Here is a 17,329-nt window from a genome sequence, read left to right on the forward strand (position 1 = left end):
CCGGCTCCTGCTGCTGCCCCTGCTGCTGCTGCTGCCCCTGCTCCTGCTCCTGCTCCTGCTCCTGCCCCGGCCCCCGCCCCGGCCCCGTCTCGGCTGGTACGCGTGGCAGGAAAAGGCTCTGCGGCCAGGGGAGATCTGAGACCTGGCAGAAAACCGGCCCTCATGGGCTGCGTCAAAACCAGCGTGGGCAGCGCGGCCAGGGAGGGGATTCTGCCCCTCTGCTCCGCTCTGGTGGAACCCCGCCTGAACCCTGCATCCAGCTCTGGGGTGCCCAACATACAGAAAGACGAGAAACTGATGAAGGAAGTCCAGGGGAGGCCATGAAGGTGTTGAGGGGGCTGGAGCATCTCCCCTACAAAGACAGGCGGAGGGAGCTGCCTCTGGTGAAGAGATGGAGAAGAGGCTGTGCGGAGGCCCCACAGCAGCCTTCCAGTGTCTGCAGGGAAGTTCATCAGGATCTGTAGTGATAGCACAAGCAGTAATGAGTGTGAATTAAGAGAGGAAATTTGGGTGAGATTTTGGGAGGAAATCTTTCACTGTGACAGTGGATGAGATGCTGGAGTAGGTTGCCCAGAGAAGTTGTGAGTGCCCCAGCCCTCGCAGCGTTGAAGCTGAATAAGGTCTTGAGCCAACCTGGCCTAGCAGGAGATCTGCTGGTCTCTGCCTAAGGCATGGGATGGGGGTTGGGACAGAATGATCTTTAAAGTCCATTCCAACCTCTTGACATCCTATGATTCTGTGATTCTGACACACAGCTTGAAATATGCAGGTGCATGGACAAATTTCTCATCAGTAAATGCAGATGTTTGGTTTCATCAGGGCTTTGTGATACTTCTGGAAGTTGTGCAGCACATTTCTTTACCGTGAACTTCAGAACATCCTGCCTTAAAGGTAAAGTGCTCAGACTCTGTTGTGCTGTGTGTGGTGACACCAGAATGAACACTTATGAACTCTGCAGCACTTGCTTCTTCCCCCACACCAGCCGTGGCCAGGTGTGATCTTGGTATCAGCACTGAACAAAGAAAGGAGCTATGGTCAGTAACAGAAACCAGGTAGCACATGGTTCTGTATGCTGCAATAAAAGACTGCTTGGATTGGCCATCCTCCTGGTTTGGGACTCTCAGAATTACCATTGTGCTGCAAAACTAAGGATCAAATTAATACACCTTGGTGTTTAGAGTTGGGTTTAGGTCTCTAAGCAACACTGCCATAATGCCTGCTTGCCCTCCATCCACACCAACAGACATACCAGCATGAAGCAAGTCAAACAATAAAAGCAGTAACAATGGCAGTAGGAGGTAATTGCTATGTTCTCTTGTAAATTCACATGACTCAAGACAGCTATGACCTGTTTCAAAATGGTTGAAATTTCATCAATCCAAGTGTCAACACCGTAGCAATTTAGTTGAGCCAGAATTTGCATTAGATATAAAAGAAGTTGACTTGTTCCCTTACACAGGATCTGGCAAAGGTTGTTATAACTGCAGTGAATGCAGGCCAGTAATGAGGCTCTTAAAAGCTGAGAAGTTTGTCTTCTTCAAGTTTATTTCCTTCAAGTTAGGCCTTGAGAACTGATGAAAACATGCCTTTGAGCCACCCCCTGCCATTTTCGTAATTCAACGTTACTTAATCAGGGGAATAGAGTTGTAGTGCTTCTGAGCAGAGGCTCAGATGGAGCCATTTTAGTTGTTATTTCGGAAAACTAGCTGCTGCGTTCCTTCATGCGGTTGCTCAGCAGCTCCTCCATGCCTTCCTTCTGAAGAAATTAAAGTCTAAAAATAATGTCCTGTTTGTTCTTGTGGAGCACCATGAAGGCTAAATGTGCACGTGGGGGGAGGAATAGGCAAACTATCACCTTGCATATATTGTGTTTTACTATTTAAGCAGGGCGATAGCTTGTGATTCACAGCCCTTTCCAGCAGAGCCCACAGAATGCCAAAGAGTTCCAGTAGAAAGAAAGAAAGAAATTTTGTTTGCAGTTGAAGGACATTTTCGTTTATGAGGAGGAATTTTGAAACCTCATATCCAACTACATCAATAGAAACAGAGAGACAGCACTATTCTAAAAGATACAGAAGATAAAAAGGCATTAAAAGCAGAACTAAATTCACTGCCACGTCATAATGCTGCCTTGAAGCTGAAGGCAAACATTTAGTCATATGCAGTGGTTCCCAGACTGAAGAAGTAGTGAGCACTTTTCTGAGCAGAGGTCAGTAAGGGCAGTCAAGTCAATGGATTCATCTGTGTTGTAGAAACACCAGGTCATTTTTAAAATGAAAAATTTTAGAAATTCAATTTTCTTTTACATGCCACTGTCTGACTTTACTTTCTTTGTGTAAGAACTGAAAAGAAAATTTACTTTCTATTTATTTTTCTCTATTAGTGTGTAAAACTGCATGATATGATATGCTTATATGTGTGTTTTATTGCAGTCATTTAATACTATACTTCATTTTGAATACTGTATATTCTATTCCTTCCATTCACTGACATGCAAGCATAATTCAGTTCTCAAATGAAAGCTAAGTTTTCCATATTCTCTTGTTCCCTGCTTTTTTTCACTGTACTTTACTTCTTAAACACAGCCTTGGGGTCACAGTAGTACATGGAAAGGTAAAGTATGTTGATATGGGGATTATTATTTAAAGATACATCCTAATTTTAAAAAAAGGTGCAACTGGAAGACAATTGTAACTACCTACCTAAATCACATCACGCTGCTTGGTAGCCTGATTGCTGCTACACACAGAAATCCAAATATTGATACTTGGTGATGGGTAAAATAAATTGATTACAATAAATCTTGACTCAGCCTCCCTTATGTCCACGGAAGCAGTGAACGAAAATAGAACCGGTGTAGATGGAGACTAGCTTGCCAAATTCTCTGTACTCAGCTGTAACTTCTAGTACAGTCCCTCAGCTATTGTCTAATCCAAGGGGAAAAACTTGAAGGTCTTTCACCCTAATTAATGTTACATTTGGAGTTGCCTTGGAAAGCCCATATATGTCAGGTTACAGGTTCTCACAGTGTACAGGACTGAAACTGACAGATGAAATGTGCAGCCCCTTTTGTAGCTTGACTATGTCTTTTGTTTGATAATATAATCTGAAGCAGGGGGGTTGGGGCTTGGGGTCAGGACAGTACTGTTGCAATTTATGCAGCACCAGGGCAAAGGTGCAGAAATTGGGAGACTGTTTATGTGGTTTGTGGAGAGGAGTTTCTTCATAATGCTACTCTGTATGTGTTGATGCAGGGCACCTGCCATGGTTCATTTTCTAGAGGAGCAATCTCACTGTTAATTAGGTATAACAGAAGCATGTGGTCTCCAAACTTTAGATCTAAATTAAGTACCTAAAACCAAAGAGTGTGAAACTACTTCTGGATGTTCAGTTAGGGATCTAGTGCTATTAAAAATGCTAATAAATCATTTGAAATGAGACAGAAAAATAATTGCATGCATATTTATATAGCATGTGGTTTTATGGTGAACAATGAAAGGGTTCAGACAGTATGTACAATGAAGCAGGAATATCAGGGCAAGGAATCTCACCTAGTTCTAAGATGCTTTAATTTTCTTACATTGATGTCTGTAGGTAAAGTGTAATATTTTCATTTTCTCTGGATGAGCATGTCAGTGTCAATGGGTAAAGTGAAAAGGGAACAAGTTTTAGAGGAAAAATGTAGCACCCAATTTTGGCTTTTCAAACTTTGTCTGTGTTTCAAATAGAAAAGTATTTGTCTCTGTAAAGGGACTGTGGTATTTGGGAGTGAGATCTGTCAGTTATCTGTCCTCTAAAGTTGGTTTGCAAACGTTGTTTCAATTTCACACCACCCACCAGAAGCGTTTGTCTCTTCTAGTATTCATATATTTGCTTTTTATCAACAGCTGGATTTTTCTGATTAGTGTGTTGTACAGTTAGTACACTTGCCTTTCCAATCTTGTTTTTAACTTTTTGTAAAACCTTTTCGATCTTTTACGACTCATAGTGATAAAGACATAACCCTTGTTATGTATTTATTATTAATAAGCATATGGTGCACACAGCATGTTCCTTTTTTGGCACTGAGCCTATTCAATATGTTTTGCAGGCAGGTGTTTCCTTAAATTGTCTATTTTCTTTCTTTTCAGTGCAGCTTTAAGACTGTAATGCCAAGATATAAGATGTTTTTACAACTTACTTTTTCTCTTCAGGAATTACTCTTACTAAACTTAGTCTACTTTGGTATGCTTACAGGCTTGCTTACCTGACACTTGTTACTTGGCTCCAGCACATGTTATTGAGAACTGTACCTATGTGTCACTCCTGTCTTGGAGCACAGAGCAGATTTTGGCTTTGAATTAATGTCAGCCCCATTTACTTTTGCATGTACTCCTTCATCTTGAAAATAGAGACAACTGCATTGGATTAATATACTGAAAACTGCATGGCATATGTGAGCCAATTACAGGGATTTCTTAAAAACCTACTTCCCAAAATTGTCTGCCCATTCTCTTCAGATCACAAACAAGACATAATGCTAAAACAATTACAGGAACACAAACATGCTGAGCAGGGCATCTTCCATGAATAAATTGTCACCAGCAGCCACAGGGCTACAGCTCTGTAATAGTGGAAGATCAGAGCCTGAGGAGGCCCTTAAGTACTTAAAACTGGAAATGACCAGATATTTATTAAATAAAATGTATAGAATGCTTTATTTTGAGGCAGGACACATAATTTATCCCTAAAGGACTAAAATAAAAGGTATTTATTTTTATGAAGTTACACATAAACACAGATACTGAAAACAGAGAATTTACAGACAGTGAAGATCTTAAAAATGGATATATTTGTATGTAATTGCAATTCCCAAATATGTTCATGTTGATACATCTCCTTTCGCGAAAGCTTTCAAAAAGCTTTCTTACATTTTTAAAGTAGTTCAACACCTCAGACATTTACTAAGCCAACTAAATAACTATGCATTCAGGCAAACTGCAAACCAACTCTTAACATCATTGAATACTTTTCTGCAGTGAATGTGCAGGGGGAAAATGGACAACTGAAATACACGAATCAATATGATTCCAACAGAGCTGTTAATTGTTTGCATTACATGTCAGATATAGATTCTAGGTCTACTGTACACATGGGCACACATCTCTGGGTTGGCTGAGCTGCTTCTCCATGAGGCAGGCACACATCCTTCAGGACATCCAGTTGGTCAAGCCTCCATCCTCACGTTGTGCTTCCCCTGTCTAGGGCTTACATTTTTTGCAGACAGTTTCTCAGGCTCTCTTCTTATTTTTGATCCTGTTGTTTTCTCAGTAACCTTGATGAATTCCTGAGAGCTCTAATAGCAAAACTGCAGGTGGTTTGGTAATGTTACTCACAACCAGTTTGGCTGGTGCATCAGAGCAGCCTGTTATACAGATACATTGCTACATGAATGTACCCCATTCTATTAAGATTGTTAAAATAATTTGTTTTCCTCATGATCAGGTAAACCTTTGTCTGAAGCAATACTCTCCTTCCTTATCCTTCAGAAGAACTTGAGCCAACACTGATGTTAACTGTGCCTGAGAGAATCTTTGCTTTATCTACAGGCAGGGCAAGGGCAAGCTCTCCTGTAGTATAGATGGGTTAGTGAAAGCTGCAGAAAAAGCACAGAAACCAGGGAGAGCACAATTAATGTAAACAGCATTTGATTTAAGATATTCAATGTAAATTTCTAGTAGAAAATGGATATCTCAATTTTACCTGGATACTCTTATGTGTGGTAGAAGGCTATCAAGCTGCTGCTAAGGGGACAGTAAAACAATATTGTCAAATCTGTTATATCAAGAAGGATGAAATAGAACTAGATGTAAGCCCACAGAAGGAAGCATTTTGCAACAAAAAATACTATCTTCATCAAAACAGTGTCTAAATGCAGAGAGTGGAGTTTTCAACTACACGAGCATTTGGTAAAATGGAAAGGGAAATTCATCTGAGTAACATTTTGTTTAAAGTTTTTTGATTAAAGTAATAAAGGACATTTCAGTAGAACTCTCAATGAAACGAATTTAAAATTTCTGTCACCAGTACAATCAGGAGATGAAAAATATTTTAATACTTCTGTCCTCATGTAATATGATTTCTAATGAAAAGAAGTTACCAAGAACCTTTGCTTTGTTTGAGGTAATACTTTTTTCATGAAGGTCAGCTCACTATGAGGAGCTAAGAGAAGCTGGTCTTCTATGCTCAAGTAATGAAAGAAAAGGTAACAGAAAAATGAAAAACACTACATAGCCTATTTTGTTGGTTGTAAGTCTTTACTACTCTCCATGAGCAAGCTAAGAGTTAAAATGTGTGTTACATTTCTGAATAGCATAATTACATTTCCTTTATGTTTAGCTAATTCTTTTTGTTGGGGATGGGGGAGGGGATTTGTGTAAACACAGCTTATAGTCAATATACTGTAGATAGTACACTAAGTTCAACGTTTTGCTAAAAACTGCAGCATTTTTAAAGAAGATAATGGCATAGTTACTGCTTGAAAAATATGACACAAATCACTCTAAAAAATATAAGCTTACATTTTATGATATAAAATTAATTTTTAGTCTTTTATAATTAACAGTATGTTGTGCCGAGTTTTACTGAATATATTGCATTCTTTCTAAGAGATGCCTCACTTTGATTTTCACACCATATGGGGAAAACATTAGAATCTTTTTTGCTCTTCTCTTCACATTAGACTAGATTACCTTTTACATTGTAGCCTTAACTATATTTTCCTGCACTTTTTACATACTGGTCCAATTAAAATACTCTGATAAGCTGAATAAGCATTTTCAATGAAAGCCTATTCAGTCCTATATAGAATTCTTCTAATGTCACAAAGAATCTACATGACCTTATGACCCAAATTTCCAGGACAGAGCAAAGGTTAAATAATCACAGTCTTCACATCTCATGGATTCAAGAATAGATAAATTGGGAAACTTCATAAGCTAAAGACTCTGTTTTTTCAAAATGGATTCATCATAACCTTACTTCTGTTTAATCACCTCAGTGTAAGTCACTTGTCTATATAAGAAAGCAGAATCCTTAAGATCAAGAACAATGAACCTATCAATTGGTATATGAAAAAAAAGAAAAATATCTACTAAATGGCTAGCATGCACTTATGTGCCTGGTCACAGATGCAATACAGAGTTATTCACCAATGCCAGTGAACAGCCGCTTCCAACACAGCGTTTTCCAGGCTTCTAATTTCTTAGCATTCTGTTGCATATAGGTAAAGCCTTATAAAATAATGGCCTTGTTACTTTTGTAAGATCATGGCTCAGGCTTGATCTTCTTAGGCTAAGTAGAAGGGAACTATGGGAGAGTGACTCAGCTGGGATAGGGGTAGAGAGATGTCAGAAATGTGAGAGACGTGCTGTGTGACTGCCCCATGTCCACATCAGGGTGTGTTGGTTGACTTGTTGTACCTTAAAACTATGTAAACTGATAACCAGCTGCTTTAAAAGGTTTTTGCAATAAAACTGCTCTCCTTTGCACCTGCCTGGTGTTGCTTGGCTTCATACAGCATTCCATAAGGAATTTGTTTTTGTAGATCTGTAAAAGATAAGATCTCATCTAGGAATTAATTTTGGCAATTTTTTAAAATTAAACATCAATTAAAGAGAACATACCTACAAAAAAAGCCTAAAAACCCACCTATTTGCAAAGTCATAGTTAACATTTTCTTCTAGATAGTGTATCTTTTTGTGTATATCATTTTATGTCTGGAAGGTGAAATTATAATCCTACTCCTTTATGCATGGTGAAGTATGTTCTACCTGCTAAGCAGAACAAAGTTTACCATTTCTAAGACTTTAAAAAAATGTAAACCAAATTTGCCAGACTAAGTCAGTATGTTAAACTAAAATTGCCCACAGCTGTCTGCTTCAAAAATGGCCCCTAACGTTCAGAAACTGCAGCAAATGTGCTGTTTCAACAGTGTACCTGAAAAAAAGTTAAGAACATTGTTTTCCTTTTCATTGAAGTCTTTCAGGCATGCCATTATTCTGTGGAAGATGTAATCTACCAGTAGGGGAAAGAAGTAAAGTATGAAGAAGAATGGAGCATTTCCACATTCTGAAACAGTATTTAAAAACTACTTAGTGAAAAAAGTTCCCAAGATATTCAGAAGAACTAATAAACTCTTTTACCAGTGAAAACTGAAATACATATTTAATACAATTGGGTATATTGGGACAATTCTACATATTATTCTTAATCCATGTATTGATCAGGCTCTAATTACAACAATATTGAATTTTTTTTTTTTTTTTTTTTTTTTTTTTTTTGCAATGGAAGTATTGAATATCCTTGGCATCTTCTACTATCTCATCTGGGCACCCTCTGCCAGTGAAACTCACAGGGAAAATGTCATACTTCTCTGAATTCATGCATCTTGAGCAAAACAGGATTAGACAATCCTTCCAGTAGCCACTGCCCAGAAACTTAGAGTACTATAACTTCACCATACAATAAAACTTCTGTCATTTTCTTTGTCATTTTGATGCAACCACAGCTTCTGGTTTGTCAGTGTTACTAAGAGCCTTGTCAGTATAGCTTCACTTGTATGCACTGTAGGATGAGGTTGGAACAAGATGGAACCCCTGAAGTTTCCTTTGACTCTAGAATTAGATTTTTAGTAAAATTTCTTATGCAACTAGTAGCTCTTTAGTCTGGAAAAAAAAGAGTAGGTGTTTCACTCTACAACAGAAATCTACATCCATGTGTATATCTGCATTATACTCAAGGTGCTTCGTAATAACAGAATTCAGCTACAGGAAGTGCCATTTACAGAAGACACACCATTTTTTTTCCCATTACATAAAGTGTACTGTGCTGGACTAAAAAGATTCTTTAAAATAAGTGGATTTTTTGACTCATTTTGTTAAATGCATAGAATTTCTTAACATAAACTTACTAAGACAAATTTATCTACAGTCATATTTCCAAACAGTTGCCCGTGTTCCAGTTTTTCAAAGTTAAGCCTAGAATGTTCCCAGCATGATTTTTCAGAGGTGATGAAAACTACCTCTACTGAGCCTATGTAGCACTGTGACAAGTCATGAAAACTCACTATACTTTGAGTTAAGTACACACAAATAAGACTAATTAATATGTCTGAAAATTTTGGCAATGTCTGAATTCCACAGAGGTTACATCAAATATTGTAAACATCTGAAATAAATAACCACAGTGTATGGACCATCACACAGAATTGTAATGTTAAAAAGTGGAAGTGTATTCAGCATTTATATTCCTTTCTCCACTTTTTCAACAGAACACCACTGAGTCTAATGAAATCTTGGTTGCTCACAGTCTTGTTTCCCTTTTACTCAATCCTATATTGGATTCATAATAATCCTGTGTTTAAAGCAGGAGTCTGTTGTCATGGAAGTGATTGATATCACAAATTCAGTTAGAACTTCTTGATACAATCAAATATTGTTTTTAAAAATCGACTAGAGAAGAAGAAAATCATTATTCAAATAGCAAAGCTTAGATAACAAGCTAAAAGGAAAAAATACACAGGGATATACAAAGAGTAAGGTGTTTTATTACTGAAGTGTACTGAAGGAAATTTCTCTTTCAAATACAGTGTTGTTTTTAGAGTTTTATGTAAAATACATGTACAAGTATATCATAAAACCAACCTTGAATTATTACATGTAACAATACAGAAGTACACAAAATAGACACAATAGTGAGCAAGAAGTGAAAATGATAGGTGGGGTTTTTTAATGTTAACAATTGGAAAAAAATACATTTTGATTAAGAGTTGCTACTTATGCTCTTTGTTCATTACTGGAAAAGTTAATTGAAGTACCGTGTAAAGATTTATTCAAATTAATGTTAGTATGTTCACAAAATGACATTTTCTCTGAGATCGGATTTTGCATGTCTTTTTGGTTATTTTTACTGTATCCAAGACTTCAATTACATGTGTTGGCTGAAACTTCTTACTAGCTCTTTATGTGGTCTGTCAGACTTGTCAGATACAGTATGTCTTGGAATAAAAATGTGCTTACAAGATGCTCTGTGGTACCAAGTGAGCTACATTCCCATTCCTACCATAGAATGTAACCAGCTGTTACACTTTTACTAGCAACAAAGGTAAGACGCAGATAATTGCAACAATTTGAAGACTGAAATTTTGAAAGGAAAAAAAAAAAAGGAGTTACTGCAGCCTTCTGAATATATTTTTTCAGATCCCAGTAAGTAGCAAAGACATTTGTTTCTTCATGATAGGACTAAACAGCTTTGTGGATAGGATAAAGTATTTAAATCTTTTTTTCCCTCAGTATTTCCTTGTTGGCTGGCTTAGATTGTTTGCTGCTTACATTGCTTTTTTTTGGCAATCTTAGTCTTAAAATGTCCACCTTTTTGTCATGGAGGTAAACTGTAGAGCCCAGCAGTACACTTAGTTGTTCTAAAAATTGGGCATTGAAATATTCTCTATCATGATACCAGGCTCACTTTTAGAAAAACTTAGCAGTAAAGTTTACTTTTTGCATCCAAGGTAACTGATGAACATAATGTTTGTACAAAGGCCAAAGTGCTTACATAACAGATATGTCATACAGGCAGACCTCAAAAAGAGTGCAGGTAGGGACGCAGAATGTAGACTCTTTTTGTTCTGTACCTTTTCTAATAGATGTACAAATGCCCAGATCTTTACTTGGAGCTAAGAGACAGTTGGAATGTGCAATTTGATCTGAATAGATGGAAAACCACCAGCTACATATGACCTGGGAGATCTAAAAAAAAAGGACTAGATATCTTGTTTTCTTCTGCTCTACCTCCAGATTACAGTTTTGTACAAGATGGATCAATGACCATTTCTTGTACTCATTTTGTGTGGTATTTGAATACTTACCCTGTATTAGCAACAGCTACACATCAAAGACACCAATCCAAGCCTCACTATAACCAACGGAAGATCCCACTGAAAAAAAAAATCGGCAATGTTATAAAGTTGGGAGGTCAGAGGTTGCTGATAGCTAACATAATCCATCTTCATAATTACAAGGAGTTTATGCTGCCTAAGCTTATCTTACTAGTATTTAATTAGAAGCCAGGCATAAACTTCTTTCAGTCAGCAGTTCATTAAATTTACAAGCATTCCCACACACACTTGTGTGTGGGATGCAGAGTAGATGAGAGACATTTGATTATTTGGAGGCTGACTTTGGCACAGAGATACTCATCCAGACACAGTTTATTTTCTGTATTTGAAGAGCGAAAGCTGAAAACTATTTCATGCTATACACCAGTGCTGCCTACATTTGTCCCCCTGTCCACACTATAAAACAGTTTATACTTGTAATAAATGTAGCCATTCAGACTAAGATTTGGCATGGTGAATACCTGTATCAGGCTTTGTCTAAGTTTAAAACCAAATGACCCAGTCATTTCTAAGATTTTTGCAGGAAATGAAGTGTCTTGAAAGCTTTGCCAGCTAGCTAGCCCTTTATCATCTCCATGTCTTGTCGCAGAGTACTACACTTCATCAGTGGCATCACTGGAGTGCCAAGGATGTGCCTTTTGCTGACTTTTCACCCTTCTCTCAAAAGTCATGCAAACAGGGCTAAGTTGCAGTATTTCCATCTTGAAGGACCTAAAATTTAGAAATAAGCCATATTAAAACACAAGTGTGTCTTAAAGACAAGTGGTGCCATATGGTAATATTGAGGCAGTATCATCAAAGTAATTAAATCCATGCAAATATCTGCTGTATAGGTTTGAAACTACTTTTAAAGCTACATTTTCTATACAGTCTATAAGAAACAAGATACATACTGTGTTTATACTTTTTTCTCCTTGGTAGAAAAATAAACTGCTCTTAAGGAAGTTATTCATTCAAAAAAACTTTTGTTTCAAGGTGGCATAGGCACCTATGTGAAAGGCATTAAGGATGGAGGAAAAATAATTAGCAAACTCACTCAGACTCTCAGTTTCTGTCCAAAACCACCCGTAAAAGTTTTCAAGCAATACAGTATAAGATCAATTAATTGCCTGGGGCACTGGGCTTCTCAGTCATAAAGGACCTGTAAAATTTCTCATGCAATTTGTAGGTGACCTTGAATTTCTACTTTATTCTACCTCTCTAAGAATACCTTGTATGCAGGAATCACAGTAGGCCAAATCGAAAGTAACTCCAGTCTTGATCTCAACAACTCCCAGAACTAATGCAGAACTCTTACTACAAAGAGAGAGAAACATTCTCACCCTTTCTGGAAAATGCCAAAACTGACTGTAAAACCTTCAATTTTCCCTGCTAATAAGCACTAAAGATACGGGAACAGCTTTTCATAAAATTGAACTTTCACCTCTGACCTATTTGTTTTTCTCTTCGAAATGACAAATTACACTAGCAAAATTTGTGCATTTGCTAATGCTTTTTCCCCTTAAATGGTTTCATACTGTGCTCAGATTCAATTCCCCAGTTATGCCCTAACATTGCCGGCTATAACTTTTGTTATATTATAATGCTACTGAATTATTTTCTTTTATACATGTAGGAGTTTCCAAAGATTTCCAAAGAAAGTAATTCCTTTTACAAGACTTGGCAGACAAACAACAATACATTATTGGAAGAGAAGAAAAAGAAAAAAAAAAAAAGAGGGCACTATCTTTTAACTGACAAAACAGAAATAATATATATTCCATTTTTATGTACACTGGAAACTTTTACCACAAAAAACTGTAAATTTTTGTAAATTCATTCAGCTCTCTTAAAAAAACAACCTAGAAAACCTCCACAGTGTTTTCAGGTGAAATTAAAAGTATAAAATATGTTTCAAGTGTTAACACAGTAAAAATCCTGCTACCACAGAACTGAATGGGTATATCCCTTATTACTATATTAGGGGCAGGATTTTTCTTTATTTCACGCTGGAAAAAAGTTTTCTCTGTTTTTTGTGTATCATTTTGTTTTGAATTATCAATATTTATTCTGCCTCCACTGCCTTTAAGTTAATTTAGATGTATTTTCTCAATTCCAATTGCCTGTATTTGGAAGTGACTGGATTTTAACTGCTTTCACTTGAGTATATTAAAAACTCTTAATTTTAGAAATGTTCAGTTCCTCGCTCTGAGAAACCCATGCTCCTCAAAAAATAAGGTAACTGAGAAGGGATGTCTCATAAAATCAAGGAATGACACTGAGTCTAAGGCAGATCTGTGTTTACAATGGTACATGGTACAGTCAGAAAAAGAAGACTTGTATTTAAATTGTATTAGGAGAAACCAGATTAATGTCAATTGAAAACAAGTAAGGGAATTTCTACAATATGAAAAATTTAATAATTTGACAATTTTTAGATTATCCTGGAAAAATAGTGAGGAGTATGTTCCTTCATGTTGATGGTAGATGTGACTTAATTGGATTTTTCTGACTCTGGCATCTGTGATTTTGTCCTGGTTTAGGGCAAATTTAGGAGAAAACCTCCAAATACTGTCCTTATGGGAAGCAAACCCAAATGGCCTCTCTCCCAACTGGTCCAGGAAAAAATCTCCTCAGAAAAGTGGAAAAAGCTATTAAATAAAGTGCTCACAAGCATAAAAAAATGAATAATATGAAACAATAAAACCTCTTGCCACTCTGAAAAGAGATGGTAAATTGAGGAAGTCCTTGACATAGGTGTAGCTCAGCTCTCCCAGTCTCTTATCAGTCCCTCTGGCACTGGAAAATGCCATCCTGGGCCCCAGTGGCCACAGGTGTGAGGTCCCAGCGCTCCTCTGGGTTTCAGTCCAGAGCAGCTTCGAACAATTCCAAAAAAAAAAAAAAAAAAAAAACCAAAACAAAAAAAAAAACCAAAAAAAAAAAAAAAAAAAAAAAAAAAAAAAACCCAAAACAAAACAAAACAAAACAAAACAAAACAAAACAAAACAAAAAAAAAAAAAAAAAAAAAAAAACACCAGTCCACGCAACTTCTCTGCCTCAGCTAGCAAAAACTAACTAAAAGCAAAGGAGAGCTCTATCCCGCCGTCTATCCATGCTGCAGACAACACAGTCCAGAAGCCAGAATGTGGAGGAGTGAGTGTGGTTTCTGAGAACATACTGCACATTTCTTCTTTCCCCATCTTTGCTCTCGGAACCAGTCTTAGAGGTACAGGACACAATATCCAACATAAACAAATCAGATGACTGAGGATACAAGCGTCATAAAGTCACCCTAGGAAAGATCCATTATCTGAAATCGAAGTAAGAAAAAGGGTCAGAAACAAAGACTTAATGTCTAGTCAAAGGTATTACAAATGCCTTGTCTTGAGAACTGTATTTTCCAAAGTAATTCCTATGTATTTCTACTACCGCAGTCTAACTAATGTTTCAAAAACATCTTTATTTGACTGTACAGATTTTTTACATTATAAATATAAGCCATCACAGCTTTTTGTTTATCTGCATTTTTTAAGTAAATCAAGTTCCTTCTTAGATTCATAGGGATATTTTCATCCAATGAGCTAAAGTTTTTTAAAGAGATGGGGTTTTCTTACCAATATAATTCTTATTGTTATGTAATAAAAAAAATAATAGCAATGATTTGACATTTCAAACAGGAATTGATGAGGTGAGATAAGTGTTTAATTAAGTAGGAGTCAGGTACAATGTAATAGCAAGTCTAAAATACAATGAAAATAATTTATAAATCAAATAGTCCCTTCAAAAAGTATAGTTATAAAAAACACGTATTTCTAGAATAGAACTACAAATCAAACAGCATTCAGGGGGCAGAGATAGCTGAACTACTGTCTGACATTTTCTTGTATTATAAGGGAACAGTAAATTTTCAGCAGTGGCTGAAGTCAGAACCAGAGCAAATCATAATGGCTCTATATGAATTTTTAAAAGCTATAAAGAAATAACATGCCATCCAATGATATTAAATTTCACTCTGTAAGCTTTTACTTGTAACAATAGTGATAAGCTGCAAAAACAAAGAAATACTGTATGAACAGGAGGTGGGGATAAAAGTAAAACACTAACATCTAGTGAAAGACAGTCAACAATACAACCATTTTGCCCCTCTTAGTAAGGACTGGGAATATTCCTTCTTCTACATACTACTGGCTTCTGTGGCATCTCCTACTACATATAATTTGGTCATATGTTTATGCAATTCTATGGTGAGCAGGGAGTTGTACTCCATGATCCTTTTATGTCTCTTCCAGCTTGAGGTGTTCAGTGATTCTGTGAGTCTATGACATTGCTGGCAGTGGTAAATCCATGCAAACTGAGCCTGTTTTCCCAAGTAAGGGCACACATAGTTTGTACAGCTGTAAATAACTGCCTGAGTTCCTTGAAAATGATCTAAACATTGATTCTTTTAGTGTACTCATAAAACAATGATCTGATTACCACTATTTCCAAGTACATTGCAAATACTGGTTTTTATACATTCATTCTGAGGCAGAGGTTTGTTGAGATAAGCAGCTAGGGCAAAGACAGACTACAGAACTGCACAAAGGTTGGTCTAAAGGAACTTCAAGAAACAGACTATTTATCCCCTTTCCCAAAAAACTAACATCCTGAAAGATCCTTATCTAAGGTTCCTTTAAATATGTCCAGTAAAGGAGATTTCATAGCCTCCATAAATTATCTGTCCAGGACTTTCCAACACATTCTTAATGTGAGTTGTTCTTATTGAGCATCTCTAACGTTTCTTGCTTTCGTTGAAGCCTATTGCTTCCCATCTTATCGCCATTGAATAGTCACTGATTATCCTAATCTTTGCAGCAACATTTTATGTACATGAAGATTCTTGTCTGTATTACTCCTTAGTGTTTGTTTTGGGGTTTTTTTGGGGGGGTAGGGGGGTTAATTAACCTTGATTTTCCTAGTTTTTCTTGTAGGTTCTGCATTCAGTGAGCTTTTCATGGTCCTATTCTGGGTCTTCTGCTATAGTTTTGATTTTGCTTTGTTTTCTTCTTGAAAGTACTGTCCAAAACTGAAAAAACGCAAAGCCGTAATAATGCAGAATTTTTATCTACATCTTTTAAACTGTTCCTCTGTTCGTATGTCCCAATATGCTGTTCTTCCAACATCATGGTCTTGTTAACTCATGATCAACTGGTAAACCAAGTCACAGTCACACCCATGGAGGCTTGTTGTGAGGCAGTTGATGCTCATCTCATAATTCTGCAATTGAACATTCTTGTTTGAGTAAAGTCTTGTCCTGTGTTTACTATTGTGTATCATCCACTCACTTGTGTATCCTTTTTCCAATTTTGCAACACCATTTTCAACCTCTTTCACATTGTCTGCAAATTTAATAAGCACATTACAGTTTTGTAATTTTGCTGAAAATATTTAACATAGGAAACTAGGTGCAGGCTAGTGAAAAATACTATCTGCTCCAGGTTTTGTTTAGATTAAAAAACTGATAACTTACCATGAGGTATTTTCATGTAAGTGCTTTTGCCATCCCCATCTTAGGAATTTCATCTCAAGCACACATCTCTGACCTAGTATGCATCTGTCATGTAAACAGAGAAAAAAGACCCTTACAATACTCAAGATATATACCATCTATATGTTCTTCTCTTCTCCATAGCCATCAGAGGCTGTGCTAGACTACAGCAGATTAATGTGTTCATTATGAACTCCTGTGTGTTTTCACCCATTTCCACACTGACTTGGTAGTGTTGGCAAGTAGATAGATTCATTACTTCAGTTTGCCTCCCATTTTTAAAAGAAGGAATCTGTTTCTTTTTTTTTTTTTTTCCATAGACTCAAGAATTTCTCCATTGCTCAAGAATAGCTACTAAAAATTCTGAGATATCTTCAGATGATTGTTTGACCAAGAATCTCATCAGTCATTAGTTTGAATTTGTATTAATCCACAGGTGAAATACTTTAGTGGATGCCAATTTGGAAGCATCAAGTTCACTGAATTATTCTCATGCTGTCCTGTACAGATATTCTCTTGTCCTCATACTATCTTAATGTTGTTAGAGAATACTAATCAAGAAACATGAAATATTTGAATTTTGTGCATTATATATATCATTATTTCCTCCTCTTTTGCTTGCAAAAGAGCAGCAATTCTCAGCCTTACAGTGCTGATGCTCTTGTTCCTGGTGATGTATCTCACAAATTTCTACCTCAGATCTCCGTATGTGTTTACATACCTGAATCTAGTTTCCACCTTTTGTATGTTTTGCTTGTGTTTGATGACAGTGAAATCCATCATTAAGCAAATTTCTCCCTTCCTACGTTTCCCTACTTTGTGTTCTTAGTATCACTTGTAGAGCTTTACCGGCTCTACAAAAATTTCTACTTCTTTGACTTGATGTC

Source organism: Zosterops lateralis (assembly GCF_965231275.1).
Source record: "Zosterops lateralis genome assembly, chromosome: Z".
Lineage (NCBI taxonomy): Eukaryota > Metazoa > Chordata > Aves > Passeriformes > Zosteropidae > Zosterops > Zosterops lateralis.